The 16,305-nt window shown below is 45.4% G+C and overlaps 1 protein-coding gene across 1 annotated transcript in view; it reads left to right on the top strand.

Annotated features, from left to right (window-relative positions):
• The first annotated feature begins 2,198 nt into the window (after positions 1–2,198).
• The window catches only part of NEIL2 (nei like DNA glycosylase 2), a 136,212-nt gene continuing 122,105 nt past the window's right edge, over positions 2,199–16,305 (top strand). Inside the window, exon 1 of the mRNA XM_069236796.1 lies at positions 2,199–2,387. The gene's annotated coding sequence lies outside the window, so the exon portion shown is untranslated. The remainder of the gene's footprint in view (positions 2,388–16,305) is intronic.

The following is a 16,305-nucleotide window of genomic DNA, read 5'->3' as shown; positions in this document are numbered from 1 at the left end:
ACCTGAGCAAAGGCCTGAAGTCTGCATAAGCAGCTGTAGCGAAGCGTTCAGCAATCAGCATACAGTTGTGGTTCTCTGGCTGGAATCTCCCTCTAACGTGTAAGGGACAAGGAAGTGTTTTTTTATAATAAAATAGCTGATGTTCTGAGAAAATGTCCCTACGTAAGGATGTGTGTTTTTCTACGAATGTCAGAGACAAAAATTGTACCATATTCACCGGCAAACTATCTTACTGCAGCCTTGGAAAAAGCACAAAGTGAGCAAGAATGTCTTGTTTGAGAACAGAGTGCTGGCGTAGGCAAAAACAGTTAGATAGAAATAAAACAAGACCGTAAAAGTGGCTACTTTAACAATAATAAAATGAAGCCGAATAAAAAATATCTAGGTTAAAGTGCACCTCGGCAGAACTAGTAGGCTAAAATAACATGCAGGGAGCTATAACTAAAATGGCTACACAACAAAGAGGCACAAAGCAATGACAAAATAAAGGAAGTCTCATCAAGCTCTAGTGGACGTTTACGGGCCGGAGGAATACTTCATGTGATGCTGACCTCCAGTTTAGCAGCCGAACCCACCCCAACCTACGGATGTTGACAAAGGAGCCTGAAACCCTTTTAGCCCAATGGCCATTGTGCCCTGTATGTTTTTCTGTTTCTGTAAAGAAACTGAAGGCTCCTCTCTCAAAATAAAAACAAATCAAAGATAATGCTTCCGGCTATGTGTCTCTATAAGAAAACCCCTGTTTCCAGGACACTGCTGCAGTCCGCGCCTCCTCTGCCCTGCGCAGGACTTCCAAGCGCTCCCTTCCCCAGTACCACCTTCTGAGCTGCCACCTGGACGTTTATTAAAAGTTAAAAATCATAACAGAAGGCAAATAAATGGTTAAAATCAGTCAATTCAAATCAACAGATAGCATGTAGCTTAGAATAAAGTGCAAATATTCAAATAGCAGAACAAAGTATTTTTCAGAGCAAATAAAATAAGTCATAAAACGACAGTGTCACCTCCATAAAATCTGTGAGAGTGAGCCCAACACCATCAGGAAAGGTTGTCTTTAATAATGCAAAATACAATTAGAATAATAACCACAAAACATGTTTGCAGGAGTCACATAGTTAGAACCAATAAGGTTTAAGAAATAATGATAAAAGTTTCTGAAGTTTCATTACGCAGCACTAGCTCACAGATTCACATAATGCAGTTCCCATCCCTGGTGCTCTTCAGACACCTAAATTGATAATAAAAAGTATGCTACTAAATATACAAGGACAAGCTCCCATGAGAAACTACTGAGTCCCTATAGGTGATGGGTTGGGAACATTCACTCTGAATGATCGGTGCGCTGCAGAACTCTGGAGAAATGAAACAGCATTCTGTGCTTGGGAAAGTGACATCTCAAAGCAGTGTCTGCAACGCTACTTCTCGTGAATAGTCTGTGTGCAGGGTGAAGGAGGAACAAAAGTAACTGAATGCCGGAAAAATGGTTGCAGACAGCACCAACCGTTTTGAAATCGAGGCCTTCATTAACTAATGTTAGAACAGGGACAGTTCCCTCCACCGAATGCCTTTATTTCGACTACGTTATTTTTCTTTCATCGTGTTAATACTACTGTGCACTTAATGATAAAAACCCTCTTTCAAATAAATACGTAGAAAAGTGATACATTTGTTTACAACTGTGCAATATTCAAATCTGAAACCAAGTTTAAAAAAAATAAAAAAATACGTGGATGAAGCATGTCCCGAGCTTCCAAACGTGACTCATTACGCCAGGGTTCTTTGCCTTCTGGTTCTTGCAGTCCTGTCCAGCTTATCCCATTGGAAATCCATTCCAAGAGCTGCTAGCAATAAGAACGACTGCATGCGCTCCGTGCAAGCGGCTGGACAGGGCCTTTCACACAAGCCCGTGTAACTCATGGGACTTGGGCGACCGACCTCTAGCAAATTACACTGCTCCCCGCGCAGCAGCACTAATATATATCAGAGCAATTGCGTATTTAATAAAGGTAACAGAAGTTCGCCGTTTCCCAGGTTTGCGCATACATTGGTAATCCAGGTTACTTTTCTCTTACGTGCGGGTACGTATAGCCCTGAATTAAAAAAAAAAGATAAACAAGGAAAAGAAAAAAATCGAAAAAAGTTGGCTACTCACTGATTCTAATTCCAGTAAATTTGTGGGCTCTGGTGAGTAAGCACGTCTCTTGCAAAAGTGCAATTACTTTAACTAGCCAAGCCTGCCGGTAACATCCTTTAGGCACTAAGGCGAGGTTGAGGGGGCAGACATCCACTTCCGTGGTCCAGAATCCCCCCCACGACCGGAAACTAGTGCTGATTTGGCCCAGTTGCATTCACCACTCGAGAGTAGCAGATTCCCGCTGCTATTTTCGGTAAGCACCGCATTTAGTTTTACTTTGTTCTGTTGATTTATCGTCTTTTGCTTCGTAAGGAGCAGAAATGTTGAGGGGAGTTTCTGTTTCTCGATATTCGCTGTTTTTGGTCGTTTCGCATCCAAAATTGCATTTAATATATCTAGATAATAATATTCCAGAAACATAAGCGTTGTTATCAGAACGCGTAAAGGTCCATATTTAACAAGTTCTAGCTTTTAGTTTTACTTTCAGGCCTGGCTTTCAGCCTCGCCTGTATTTTTAGCCAACAATATTCTACATACTGGGACTTTCAGGTTTGCGTTTGGTTGAAATGAGCCAGACAGACCACTAGCAATCTTGTGTGTGCAAAAGGCTGCTTTATTGAAACAGGTGCGTATCACAATTCAGCACTTGGCATCCTGCCTTACAAAATTTTGTACCTCACTATACAAACACCTGCTTACCACCTACCCCTCCACCTCCCAAAAAAACACCCTCTCCTTTAACCTTGCAACCTACCCAATGTTTAACTCCCTTCTGTTATTCATAACACTTGAACTTCCCTGCTTAACTTTTACCTCGTGCCTATTTGTAAATGCCAGCTTCCTGTGTAAAAAAAACCCTAATCCCTGCTGTCGTTCTGTTTCTGATTCCTTGCCTCCTCTCTTAGGGCCTGGTTCCCCTCTGTAAACTCCACTGACCTTCTCTAAAGGCCCCTGCAGCCTTCTTGTAATCCACCACCAGAAAAAAACAGGCATGCTTGAACTTTTGTCTGCCCTGCCCCCACACTACTCTCCTTTTAGTGTCCTCGCTAGAAACTCCCTAATTTCCAGCAACTACAGCCTCATGCCAAATCTTGACAGATGCACCCCATCTGCATGAAAAAATTCCATTGCATCATATCGAATATCCGAGTGCACCATGCAACCTATCTCCCGCTCCCTACAAAAACGCCTCATCTCCCTGCTGAGCTCCCTGTGGGCCCTGTCTATTGCTACTGCGTGTACGCCCCTATCCAACTTCTCCTGGGTATAAATTCTGTCCACACCGGAAAAGAACCTGCTCACCGCTGCTTTATCTCCGAGTCCTGCTTCATCCTTTTCACTAGGGCCAAGCCTTTCTCCTGTACTAAGTCATTTTCACCTAAATGCACAATGAAGATATCAGGGCACACCGCACCTTCTGTAACTTTACAAAAGTTGGCAGCAATTCTCTCCACCTCATACCCCCTTTACCATGCCATACGACCCCCTGACCCCCTCCCCCACATGCTTCACTCAGTCCCAAATTGACTGTATCTGATTTCTTGGCTTCTTGATCTGCCCTCCTGATGAATGATTGGCCCACCATCCAGACGCATAACTTTGTCTACAGGGGACCCAGCACTGAACCTATAAAAGAAACAGATGTTAACCGCAAGCCCTGTTCAATCACGCCCCTACCTAGAATCTAATGCACATATCTTTGAAAGCACTCAGAAGACCATCTTCCCAACTTCCTTATTCCCTCTCTGGACCACCCCCGCCTTCCCGCTTCGGTTGCTGCTCCTATTCGAAATTAATGTGTCCCAAATTCCATAGGTTGCATCCCCATGCCTTCTATAGCGTTTTTCAATATGCTCAACAGTTGAAAGGCTGTTACCCTCTTGCCGTCCATATGTATGAAGACTGACCCATCTTATTTGCCTGTAGCCTCCCCAACTTCAACCTCCTGCTGGGGGAAAACCTCACTATGCTCCTGCTCCGGCAGCAATACATATACTCCTTGCGCCCTCTGGTCCGTTTTGGAAGACCTCAGAAAAATTGCCAACCCTTGGGTTTGTATGAGTACCTCCTCCCATAGCAGCCCCTTACTTTGGGTGGAACTCAGCATTTCTGACACGCAAAATGCTCCAAAAAACATCCACACCATCAATGTCACAAAAATGTGTGCCTGCTCCGAATAACAAATCTGTGCCAATTCTCGCAGTACCCCTCTCAAAACTTCCAAAGTCACAGACCTCCTTGCCTGCCTGACCTGCCCCAGTTCCCTTGTCCACCCCTCTAACATACTAGCACCTAACTCTCCATCTGATGGTGCATATCCTCCTATTAACCCGCTAGTTTCACTTTCTACTGCCCTTTCCCTATCCACTCCAAAATGAACTGGACTACATCTTCTAATCTGTCCCTACCACTCTCTCTTCTGATCGCCCCTGACCTGATGAATTCCTCCCAGGCCAGCTCATAAGCCTTCCTTGTCAACCGTGCCAATGACCCTATCACCAGCTGCAGCATCCTTTCTCGTCTACATTCCAAAGTTGCTGTGGCATGGGACGCCGTTGCCTCTGTGTCCGTGGCAAGCCCATGTAACCTCTCCCACTGTGAATGAGACAAAGCATCTGCAATGTCATTATTCACCCCAGGCACGTGCTTTGCTTTAAACATGATATCATAACGTAGACACACCAGCACAAACATCCTCAACAGTTTCAGGACCTGTGGATCCCTAGCTGACTGCCTATTCACCACTTGTACTTCTGCCATATTATCTACATGAAAAAGTGCCTTCTTATGCAGCAATAAGTGGCTCCACAAGTACACTGCTACCACCAGGGGAAAGAGCTTCAAAAAGGCAATACTCCATCCTCCCCTCTTCCACCCGGCTGGCCACTCCTCCGCGCACCATTTGCCTTTCCAGTAGATACCAAAACCAATGCCCCCCCAACAGCATCCCAAAATATTTGTGCCTCCCACTCCATTTCCAGTGGAGCACCCATTGGGATACCATTGAAGGTGTCCAAAAAGCTGGGCCACATGCGCAAATTCTCCTTCTCACCCGCTGATGGCTTCAAGTGATGAGGCAAGGACAGTCCGGACAACGCCAATCCCAATCACCTGCAAAAGGTTCTGCGTGCTCTAACTACTCTACATGCAAAATTCATATGGCCCAGTAGAGCTTGCACTTCTTTAACCGTGACCTTCTGTTTGTCCAACATCCCGTCCAACAGCAACCGCATTGCTACCTTCTTGTCTAGGGGCAATCAGGCTTCCATTGCCCTGGAATCCAACTCGATACCCAGAAAGGAAATTGAGGTGGCGGGACCCATTGTCTTCTCCGGTGCCAAAGGTACTCCTACATCTTCCATGAGCTCTTTAAAGCTGTCCAGCAACCTCTGGCAGTCCGTCAAACATGAAGGTGTGACAAAGAAGAAATCATCTCAGTAATGCGTGATTTCTTTGTGTCCTGTATTATATGTAAACAGCCATTCCAAGAAGGAACTGAAGCGCTCAAAAAAGGCACAGAATATCGCCCAACCTATAGGAAGGACGGTATCCAAATACCACCTGCCTTCAGACTGTATGCCTGACAATTGGAAATCCTCCATGTATATCGGGAGCAACCGAAAAGCGGACTTGATATCGCACTTTGCCATTAGCGCCCCTCGTCCTGCCTGCTCCACTAATGCTATTGCCACGTCCACCAATGAATGACGTACCCGCCACCTCACCCGTAATGAAGTCATTGACAGATTGCTCTTCTGGCCAAGATACATGCTGTATCAACTGGAACTGCCCTTGATCTTTTTTTGTACCACTCCAATGGGTGAAATCATGAGTTGGTCTGTTGGCCACTCCTGGAAAGGTCCTGCCATCCTACCTTCCGATATCTCTTTTGCTATCTTTGCCCTCACCACCAGTGGATGTGTCCTTGCATATTTCAAATTCTCTGCCCAATGCCGCTGCCTTGGACCCTCGTACCCCAACTTGAAATCCCATGTGAACCCTTCCACCAATTGAGCAGCCTCTTCCCTTTTAGGGTAGAGCTTCAACCAGTATCTTAACCTATCTACTTTAACTGATGTAAGAGCCCTTACCTCCAGAGCCCTGTCCTCGCCCCTCCCCCCCCCCTTCTGAAGTTCCCCTGACCTCCCTGCTGCCATCCCTGTGTGGCCAGTGGCTGCTGCCCCTGCTGTTATGTTGCTCCGATTGCACTGTCCACAGGTTGCTATAGCACTGCACCAATGCGTGTCTGCCCCCACGATTGGAGCACTCATGTTGAAACTTACAGTTCTCTCTCATGCAAAGTCCTTTATTGAAGTCCCAGCATGCCCCCAAGATCCCTCCTTGTGTTTTTGTTCCTGACCCCACCCCACCCCAGGTGGGACACTGCTGAAAGGGCTTATACTGTATCAGGAGGTCACTGGCTGTAAACACCATCTTACCGAACTTTGCTGGACCATTTTCTGTTGCCAGAGATCCATAACTATCTCTCCCCACTTTGCTTTTGGGTCAGCTGCTATCCTTGCCCTGAACTCCTCATACTGAGCCCATGCATTGCCCTCAAATGAAATCCGTGCCTTCCTAATGATGTCCATGTATTTTAGCAGGGCCATGCTCCTCTCTGGATATTTTTCATAATACACGCTTGCGTATACAAGAAAAGCTGAAGCCCAGTTTTGCATGGTTATCAGCACCCTTCCTTTGCCCTTACCTCCCTGTGAAGCAACTTCAGTACCTCTACAAACTCTCCTTTACAAATCTATTCTTTCATAGCTGGCATCAAATGTGATCCCAATGGTTTCATAACCCCCATGTATGGAGGCTTCTTTCCCTTTACCTCCTTACTTTCTTTCCCACCAGCTCCTTGCTCTGCACCCTCATCGCCCTCGTCCTTGCCTTTTTTTCCTTCCGCCACATCCCCCCTGTCTGTGCTTTCGGCTCCTGTATTTGCAAACTCTCTTCTTAACCCTTGTTATCTGGACCAAGATCTGTGTCTCTTACGTACGTCCCGTGACTGAGCCGTATCTTATCAAGGCTGCTCCCACATCCAACCTCACTCCTTGTATGTTCACCATTTTCGCCCTGCCTTGTCTTACCTGGCGTCAAGGTCGGCGCCTCCAGCCTTGCCAGTATCCTTGAGGCCGTCTGCTCTGTGGCTGCCTGCCGGTGCTTCACCTTGCCCTGAAACATACTATGACAAACAATGTTAGCTACGCCCGCACTTCCCCCTGCTCTTCCTCCTTGTTGACCTCTCCTTCTATTATTTCCCTTTCCTCTGGACTATCCTCCATATAATCCAACCCCATGCCTTTGTACCCTTTTGCTTCCAGTTCATATTCTCTTGTGGGCACCTCTTTGTCCGTGACTTGTCCCATGTACCTGGTACCACTCGTACCCACCACCTTCTGTGAAGCTTCTACCCCCCCACCACCCCCCCCCCCCGGGTTTGACGCCCCACCTCGCCTTGCTAACTAGGCCTACTTCCTTCATGTAATCATGTCCTGCGCCACTGTTGATGCTCCTCACGCCGGTGGATCGGGCCCACTTGCGTCCAGCCACTCCCCCTACGCAGCGGTTGCCAACCTATGTGGGGTGCTAACCTCTGGATCCCACGATGTTGCCCAGCTGATCACCCTGCACCAAGTGGGCCCTTCACATCAGGGTTGACGAGCTGACCCACGCTCTCCCGACTCTGCACCGTTCCATGTACATTGTGCCTGCAAAAAGGAGTGGAAGACCGGTGTGTAACCCTTTGCCTCTCCCACCTGCTGGAAGCAAACCTTACCCTAGACCTGCCATTGCCCCCCCCTTTCTCTGCCTCATTGACCCTTCCAATTTGTTACTGGTATATACATATTTAGGGGCCCTCTGCTGCCTGTCCCGGCGCTCCCTTCCTCCTCATCCTTTCTCAACTGAAGCACATCCACCTCCTCTGCCTGACGAAGATGCTGCCCCGCTTGCACCCCACCCTGTGGCCCCCTCCCACGAGTCATCCTGCCTGCCCACTCCATTGGGCCCTGCGTCACCCTCTCCCATATGCCACCCAGCCCCTCCTTCCCACACTTCTTCCATCTCCACCGCTGTCAGGTCTCTGCCCCCTTAAAAACTAAGTTGACCTCTTGCCCCCTCGTCGTGCCCTGTCACGCTCACCGCTTCTTGCAGCTCTCTCCCATCCCTCCCAAACCTGGCCTTCTTATGCCCTGGGCCCTCCTCCTGCTTATCCAAGTTCTCGGGGCCTGTGGCACTGCCTCATGTCTCCCCCTTCCCTTGTTTCACTCCCCCCTGCAACCCGTGCATGCCCACTTCCTTGCCCTTCCCTTCACTCCAACACCCCCAATTCGTCCCCACGCCCTCGTGACTGCCTGGCCATCTCACCACTTGTACCCTGTGGCCCCTCCCTCCATCCTGTTCCTGCCCTGGCCGCTCTGCGTGCATGCAGGCTTCTCAGACCCCTCACCTGCATTGTTTGCTCGCCTTTATGAGCTCAGGGCGGAGAACACACGATGACCGAGGCCCCCTCCCCGCGAGCCTCATCAGGTGAGGCCGCGCCACCACACCAACCACTTGGTCCAGGCGGCCGGCTTCAGCTTACAGCCGCATGGCCACCTGAACCTTGTCCTCTGCCGACGACATCTTGCTCAGGCTTCACTATTGCTGCAAAAATTGTCCCCGGACTCCTACACTGGGCTGCCACTGTGCACTCTCACACAAAATGGTGGCTAGCCCTGTGACATGACGACTATATATTCCTTGGGCTAAGTCCTTTAACGGATGTGGCCCAAACACAGACCAGTCGTCTGGCTGTGCTTCCTCCACCCCCCACCCCCTCCCCCAATGCCCTCGGGGAGTAGACTGCCTGCCGGCAGCTGTACCCCCAAAACACTATTCTCGTAAGTGTGAGCTTAAAAACGAATCCATGGTTAGCTCCTTTGGGTGAAAAACAAGACAGTTTAAGAGTGACTCATATTCCATGGTATCCTTATTCCAATCAGGTTAGTTGTCTCAGCAAAATATACATGGTAACATGCCAATAAGTACCATATAGAAACATAAAGATCTCCATAGCTGCCATGACTTGTATGGTATAGATGTTTTTTGGAATTTTAATTATTTGCATTAATGAAAACTCAAACTCTGGCTAAATTTAGGCTCATTCTAAATTTTTCCGTGACGTTTCACTGTACCATGTGAATACACCCCTATTTTCATGTCTCGCAAGAATAAAAGTTGAATGTGCTCTGCAGACAATGACAGCAACTTTCACAACCTGCTCAGAATAAGCGTGTACAAATTCAAAGTCACATTTAGCTGTTCCAGGGAAAATCATATATGAAGTAACCGCTCTTGGTTCATGCACAGGTGATGTCCTTGAGAAGCTCTATGCTGTCGAATTATAAGAGTTTTGTTAAATTTATTTAGTTGCAAATGGTTTTCTTTGCTTAAATTCTGATTGGTTTAGGCTATGTGAACCATGTAGAACTGTAGTAAATGTATGAATTCCATTGTTAAGAACCTATTCAAAAAGTGTTTTCTTGATGTAACAGCAACCCTTTCACTCATACCTTAGGATGTAAAGTCAAGCTGGATCGCTGTCTGACTATCTGTACTTAGTATTTTGATGATTTGAATTTTACTGACTTCTTATTTGACTCTGTACTTTCACTGAGTTTTGTGATCTGATTTATTGACTAATTGATTATGACTGACATTAAGCCGGTATGTCTAAAAGTTTAAAATGAAACCTTTAAGATTAAGACTTCCCCGTTTGCCATTCTTTTAATACCAAATGTGTTTTACATACCTGTCAATTGAAATTGTCACTTAGAATAATATAATGTAGATTTTCCTAGTAAACTATGACGGAAAGCCTTTATTTTATTAAAGACACAGAGTATTATGCTTAAATAATACTAAAATAGACAAAACTACAGCAACTGCAAGAATCAACGAAAAAAGTGAATTCATAAATAACTTGAAGAAGAAATCTGCAGTTCTGTAGGAACGCCATGCTGGAACTGAGAGGAATCCATGGAAGCAGTTGAAAACTCAGATTGAATTGCACAGTTCCTAGGAAGAAGACAGTGGTTGGATTGAGGATGCTGTCATGGAGGGGGAAAAAAAACAACAATTGCTGAGAGTTGCAGTGAGATTATACTCGCCTCTGTGTCTTTAATGAAAATTAAGACGTTCCGTCATAGTTTACTAGAACAATCTATATTTTATGTCAAGACGGGAGGCTCCTATTATGCCTTTTTAAAGCATGTTAATTACTACAAAAGCTACTGTATGAACTGGTTTACAGTACAAAATCCTAAAAACATTATCATTGTACCAATCAGCCGATCTCAGAATGTCTTCAAGTCTGGAATCCATCCAGAAAGCCCAAGAGGCCATGGCGCCCCTAGAGGAATGAGCCCCAAAGACTGAAGTATCAATGCCTGCAGAGGACATGACCTAAGGGACCCATCTGTCTAAGTTAGCAGAAGAAACAGGTTTGTGAGGTTTACGGAAAGAGATAAGAAGTTGAGAATGAGAGGATATTCTAAGATTGGCTGTGTGCTTTACATAAACCTTAAGGCATTGACCTACACAAAGTTTTTAGGTTGATTAGGAAAGTAAGGCTATAACTCAGATCGTAGATTAATCTTAGTACGTTTGCTGACAGAAAACTGTACTCCAGTTGGAGTAAACTGACAAGAGGAAATATCTAAAGCTTTACCATCCGACAGACGTTTAATAGAAATAAGACATAATAACATAGTGAGTTTAGCAGAAAGCATTTTCAGCGAAAGATCCGCATTATCCGGCCAAGATAAAAAACAAAAAAATTCAAAACAACATTTACATCCCATAATTTTGAGTATATTTTTTTCACCCTTCAAGAGGTGGCAAAGGAGAGGATGTTCTCCAGTGTTTTTCCGTTAACATAGGTATGATGCATGGAAATTGCAGATCTGTATAAATTGATTTTTTTGTAGGTCTTACCTGCATTGGCTTCTGCTGCTAACAAATTTATACCATAAATTATATCGGCTGAAATGGAATCAAGAGACCTTGCCAGACACCAGTTTGACCAAAGAGACCAAGCACAACTGTATGCCTTTCTAGTACCTGGAATCCAGGCTTTGTTAATAAAATCTGAAGCTTCTGTCGAAATAGGGATGGCAGAGTGGTCTGCCCTGACACCTTCCATGCCAAAAGAATGAGGGATTTGTTGAAGACTAAGTTGTGGGGATGATCTAAGGGGTCTAGGATTAGGGAATGAAAGGATGGACGCAGAAGTCAAAAGCTAGCTCTAGAAGAGGAGGGAACCACACTTGTGATTGCAAGAAAGGTACTACTATCACCATTGTGGCTTGTTGATGTCTGACCTGGGCAAGAGTCCTGGTGATCGTGAGAAAAGGAGGGATAGCATGATTGATCGAAGTGGACCAGTACTGTAAGAAAGCATATGTAGCTAAAGCCAGGGGGTCTGGACGCCAGCTGAAAAACCGATGCAATTGGGAATTCAAGCGGAAGGCAAAGAGGTTAATGTAAAAGGGACCCCATCTGTTGAGGAGAGACTGAAATACCGAGGGATGGAGTTTCCAGTTGCTGAAATCTCTGAGAAAGCCGGAGTGCTAGTCTGCAGTCGCATTGAGTCTACCCGGCAGATACTCCTCTGTAAGAGAGATCTGTTGTGGAGACAAAACTCCCAAAGTCTTTTTGCAAGATCCGCCAAAGGTTTTGATGTGGCACCTTCTAAATGGTTGATGTAACGGACAGCCGAAACATTGTCCATATGGAGGAGGAAAGAACACTGATGTTTGTCTCTTGCTAGGCTTTTGATTGCAAAGGAGCCCGCAAGCATCATTAAACAATTGATATGCAATTCGGACTCCTTGATGGACCAAGTACCGCCAGTCGAGATTGGACCACAATGAGTGCCCCAGCCCGTTAGGCTTGTGTCTGATTCTAACAAAGGATCTGGGGCTGATGCAAACATAGTCCTGCCGTTCCAGACATCTAAATGGTCTATCCACCACTGAAGCTCTAAATGAGACTCTGGATCTAAGCTGATAATGTCCGAATAGGCAAGACCCTTCCTGAGATGATGACTCTGTAGGGGCTGAAGGGCTCAATGGTGAAGGGTCCCAGGGAAGATAGCTTGAATGGATGACCTATTATTCTGACCAGTGATCTGAGCGAGATTGTGTGCTGCGGAGAGCTCGAAGAATCTCTGTTTTGACAGTTTTTACTTTTTGCTGTGGAAGATGGAGGGTAGGAGTTGAAGAGTTAACCCAGAATCTCTATTTGTTGAGTAGGAATCATAATGAATTAACGATAAACAACAAATTGGTTGAAAGCTCTGAGGTTGATAACGGGTCTCATTTTGTTGTTTTTCTTTTTTTACCAGGAAAAGAGAACTTAAGAAACCTGAAGGGTCTGGGTGTGTGAGTTGGATAGCGTTCTTCAATAAAAGAGAATTGACTTCCTCAGAAATAAGGGTGGACATTTCAGAGGAGAAGTGAGGGGGGTTAGGAAATAATATCTGAAACGGGGTTGCATAAAACTCTAGAAGATAACCCTCTACCCTATTTAGAACCCACAGGTCTGCAGTTATCATTTTCCATTTTGGTAAAAACAATTGAAGACTGCCCCCTACAGGAGGAAGGCCAGAAAGGGGATTTAACTTGTTGGTTACTGTGCCTGAAACTGCGTTGTCCTCGACCCGGATAACCTCTGCCCCTTTGAGGGTAGCATAGGGGTTTGTATACATGGACTCCATATGAAGTGTTGAAGGAGCCGCTAGATCCTTGGCAATGACAGGAATGGCAGGTAAAGTGGCTCCTGCCTCCACCGACCCGTGCAAAAACACGCAGGTTGAAGACCTTCTTGAGGGACTGTTAAGCTTTATCAAAAGAGGAAAAGGTAATCGTGTATCTGCTCAGATGCTTAATGAAGGAGTGTCCAAATAGCAAACCTATTAATAGCCTTAATACCAGGATAGAGAGTTGCCAAATTTGCCAGCTTCAGATCTAGCTTTAGTAAAAGTCCTTTTCTTCTCTTGTGAGTAATGGCTTCATTAGCGTTCCCTAGAAGGCTCTCTCTCCATTGAGACAGATCTAAAGGATCAATTTCTGAATTTTTCAGCCTTGCTGACTCCGCCTTGTCAAAAATGTGGGACAAAGGACCCACTTAGTCTAGTAGTTCATAATGGCAAGTTAACCAAGCTTTGTCTACCCCTTTATGGAGATCTTTACCGAATTTGGAAAAGAAGATAAGTATGGGTTGGTCTATGGATGGAGTTAATGTGATATTGGAGAAAAAGAGGGTCTAGGGCATTCAGATTTAAATTTGGCCTTTGTCCGCTTATATAGCGGTTGTCTTAATCTGGAGGATATATAATCCCCAACATGGGAAGAAGGAAACCATTCTGTTGATTTAGGATGGTGCAAAAGGGAGGGGTTAAACATAGAGGTCACTTCCGAGTCTAAGATGGTTTTGGCAACAAAAGGGTCAGGAGAAGATAGTGACAACGTAAGTTTCTTGGGAGGAGGGCAAGAAGGGTCATTAGTGCCGAAAATATCAGCGGCGTCATCAGTATTGCCCATGTCATCATCCATATCGAGGATGTGTAAAATAATTTGTTTTGGCGCACTCTGAAAATGTTTTACCTTAGATCTGCATTTAGAGTGGGTAACAGAAGGACTCCCCTCCTTAGAAGGAGGCCTGGGAGGATCCAAGTCCTCAATCTGGGGTGAAGATATTTCCCCAGTCAAGTGACAGAAAGTTCTGGAATGTGAGAGGAGCCACAAATTTCCTTCTATCCAGCGTCCCCCCCCCTCCCGAAGTCTCACGATAAAAATGGTACCTGACTTGTGTGGGTAGGCCTAGTGCCCGTGAAAGGAAATGCCCCAAAATATTATCTGGACACGTCAAAATGATCAAATACAAAACGACCTGTTTTTTGCAGGGTGGGGGGCACCTGCGATTTTGGTCCTGGGCTCAGCAGCCATACAAACCCTGACATTTCTGAAAACTAGACTCACGAGGGATTTCAGGGAGGTGTGACTTGTGTGGATCCCCCAGAGAGAATCCTCAGCAAACTTCAAATTTAGGTAAAATAAAATCACATTTTTCCCCACATTTCTGTGTGGGATCACCGCACCGGGACACATTTCCTACCACCCAACGTTCCCCTCAGTCTCCTGGTAAAAATGATACCTCACTTGTGTATTGAGTGGGCCAAGTGCCTGAGAGAGGGAAGAGCCAAAAACATGTCGAAATTGAGGGGGAACCAAAGCGGGTCCAAAAGGGCAGTTTGGAAAAAAAACATTTGTAGGCTGACAAGTGGGGCAGAATTTTTATCGGTATAGATGAGACAATGCTGGGTGGTAAGAATTTTGTGGATTCCTGCAGATTCCGGAAGGTTCCATCACAAAAATGTATGATTTCCAGCAAAGTTGGAGGTTTGCAGGGCATTGTGGGTAAGAAAATGGGGTGAGGTGCATGTGAAGCACACCACCCTGGACTTACCCAGATGTTTAGTTTTCAGATGTGTCTAGGTCTTGTGGATGTTTCTACATGTCAGTGTCCCAAAGTCCAAAAAGTGCAGCCCTCACAATTCCAAGTGGGACGATTTTGAGAGTTAGCAAGCTCTCATGGCCCAAATGTGAAATCAAAACCCAAAGTAATCAAATGTCCTCTTGCTTGCCATGGGATAAGATGCTTTAGTGTACGAGGGGATGCTGAAAGACTTTTACCCCCTTCATTTGGGGTGGGGGCATAACCATGCCCTTACTGGTTGATAGCCACCACTACACTTTTTTTTTTTTTTTAATGCCCTGGCATCTAGTAGACTTTCTGCCCCCCCGGGGTGTGGATCAGGGGTAATTACCCCATCTGCCCACTGGTGGGCAAAACAACTTTGGCCCCATTTATTTGGGGTTGGGGTATGGCCATACCCCCACCTTCTTATTTTGAAAAAAAAAAACTTCTCTGGTGGGCTTTGTGCCCCCCTTGGGAGCAGATGGGCCTTCCAAAAATAGGCCAGTCTGCCCCCAAGGGGGGGGGGGGGCAGATATGGCCAACAGTAATGTGCCCCCATGGGGAGCGACCCTTGCCTAGGGGGCTGCCCCCCAAACAAAACACACACATACACAAGTGGTTTCTGACCTGCTGGGGGCAGATCTGCCTAATAGAAATGGGCGATCTGCCCCAAAGGGGAACAGAAATGCCCTAAAATAAATTCCCCCCCACCCCCGGGGAGCGACCCTTGCCTAAGTGGTCGCTCCCCAAATATATAAAAAAAAAAAATGGGAGCAGATTGGCCTAATTATAATAGGCCGATCTGCCCCCGCGGGGGGCAGAAATGGCCTAATAATACTTTGCCCCCCTTATTCAATAAAAAAAAAACAAAAAAAAAAAAACTCCCTGGTGTTTCGTGGGGTAGCGCTCCCCCCTTGAGCTGGACCAAGGATGTAATGGCTACGTCCTTGGTGCCTGTGCGCCACAGCCAAGGACGTAAAAAGGAAAATTAACTAACCTATATTACCAAAACATATTTGTAACTCAATATAAATACTAAAAATTAATATAAAATTTAATACGGATAAAAATTATCACTATATGTTATTAATAACCTTAAAATTAACAATTGCATATTAAAAGTAACATATCAAATTTAGCAAACAAAAATATAAAGAAATAAAATGTACATAATTACATTTTTTAATGTCCATTATAAAAAAAGCGAAATATTACAACAATAATCAAAAATAACACTTGCAAAAGTATTGGACTTCAAATGAGTCAGATTAACTAATCTAACTCCAATGTAAGCAAAAGTAAAAACCATGGTGGACTTTGAAGGAGTTATATTTTACCATCCTCACTCCAGCTTAAGCAAAAGCAAGGAAAGTCTTGGCGTTTGTAGGGGTTAGATTTACTATTCCCACTACAATGTAATCAAAAGCGGGATAAGTGCTGGAGTTTGAAGAGGCTGCATTTACTCTTGCCACTCCAATGCAAGCAAAAGCAGGGCAACTGTTGCACTTTGGAGGGGTAGACTTACTGATGGAAAATGGGGTTTTGATTGGCGGGTGAAGACACTTCTCAAGCAACAACCACAACTGTCACTAAATTAACCTGTGCCTGACCCTCTTTTAGCTTGACACAAAAGCAGTCATGCT

This window comes from Pleurodeles waltl, chromosome 5, assembly GCF_031143425.1.
Source record: "Pleurodeles waltl isolate 20211129_DDA chromosome 5, aPleWal1.hap1.20221129, whole genome shotgun sequence".
Classification (NCBI taxonomy): domain Eukaryota; kingdom Metazoa; phylum Chordata; class Amphibia; order Caudata; family Salamandridae; genus Pleurodeles; species Pleurodeles waltl.
The sequence above is the reverse complement of the archived record's forward strand: the minus strand, read 5'-3'. Positions and strand labels throughout refer to the sequence as shown.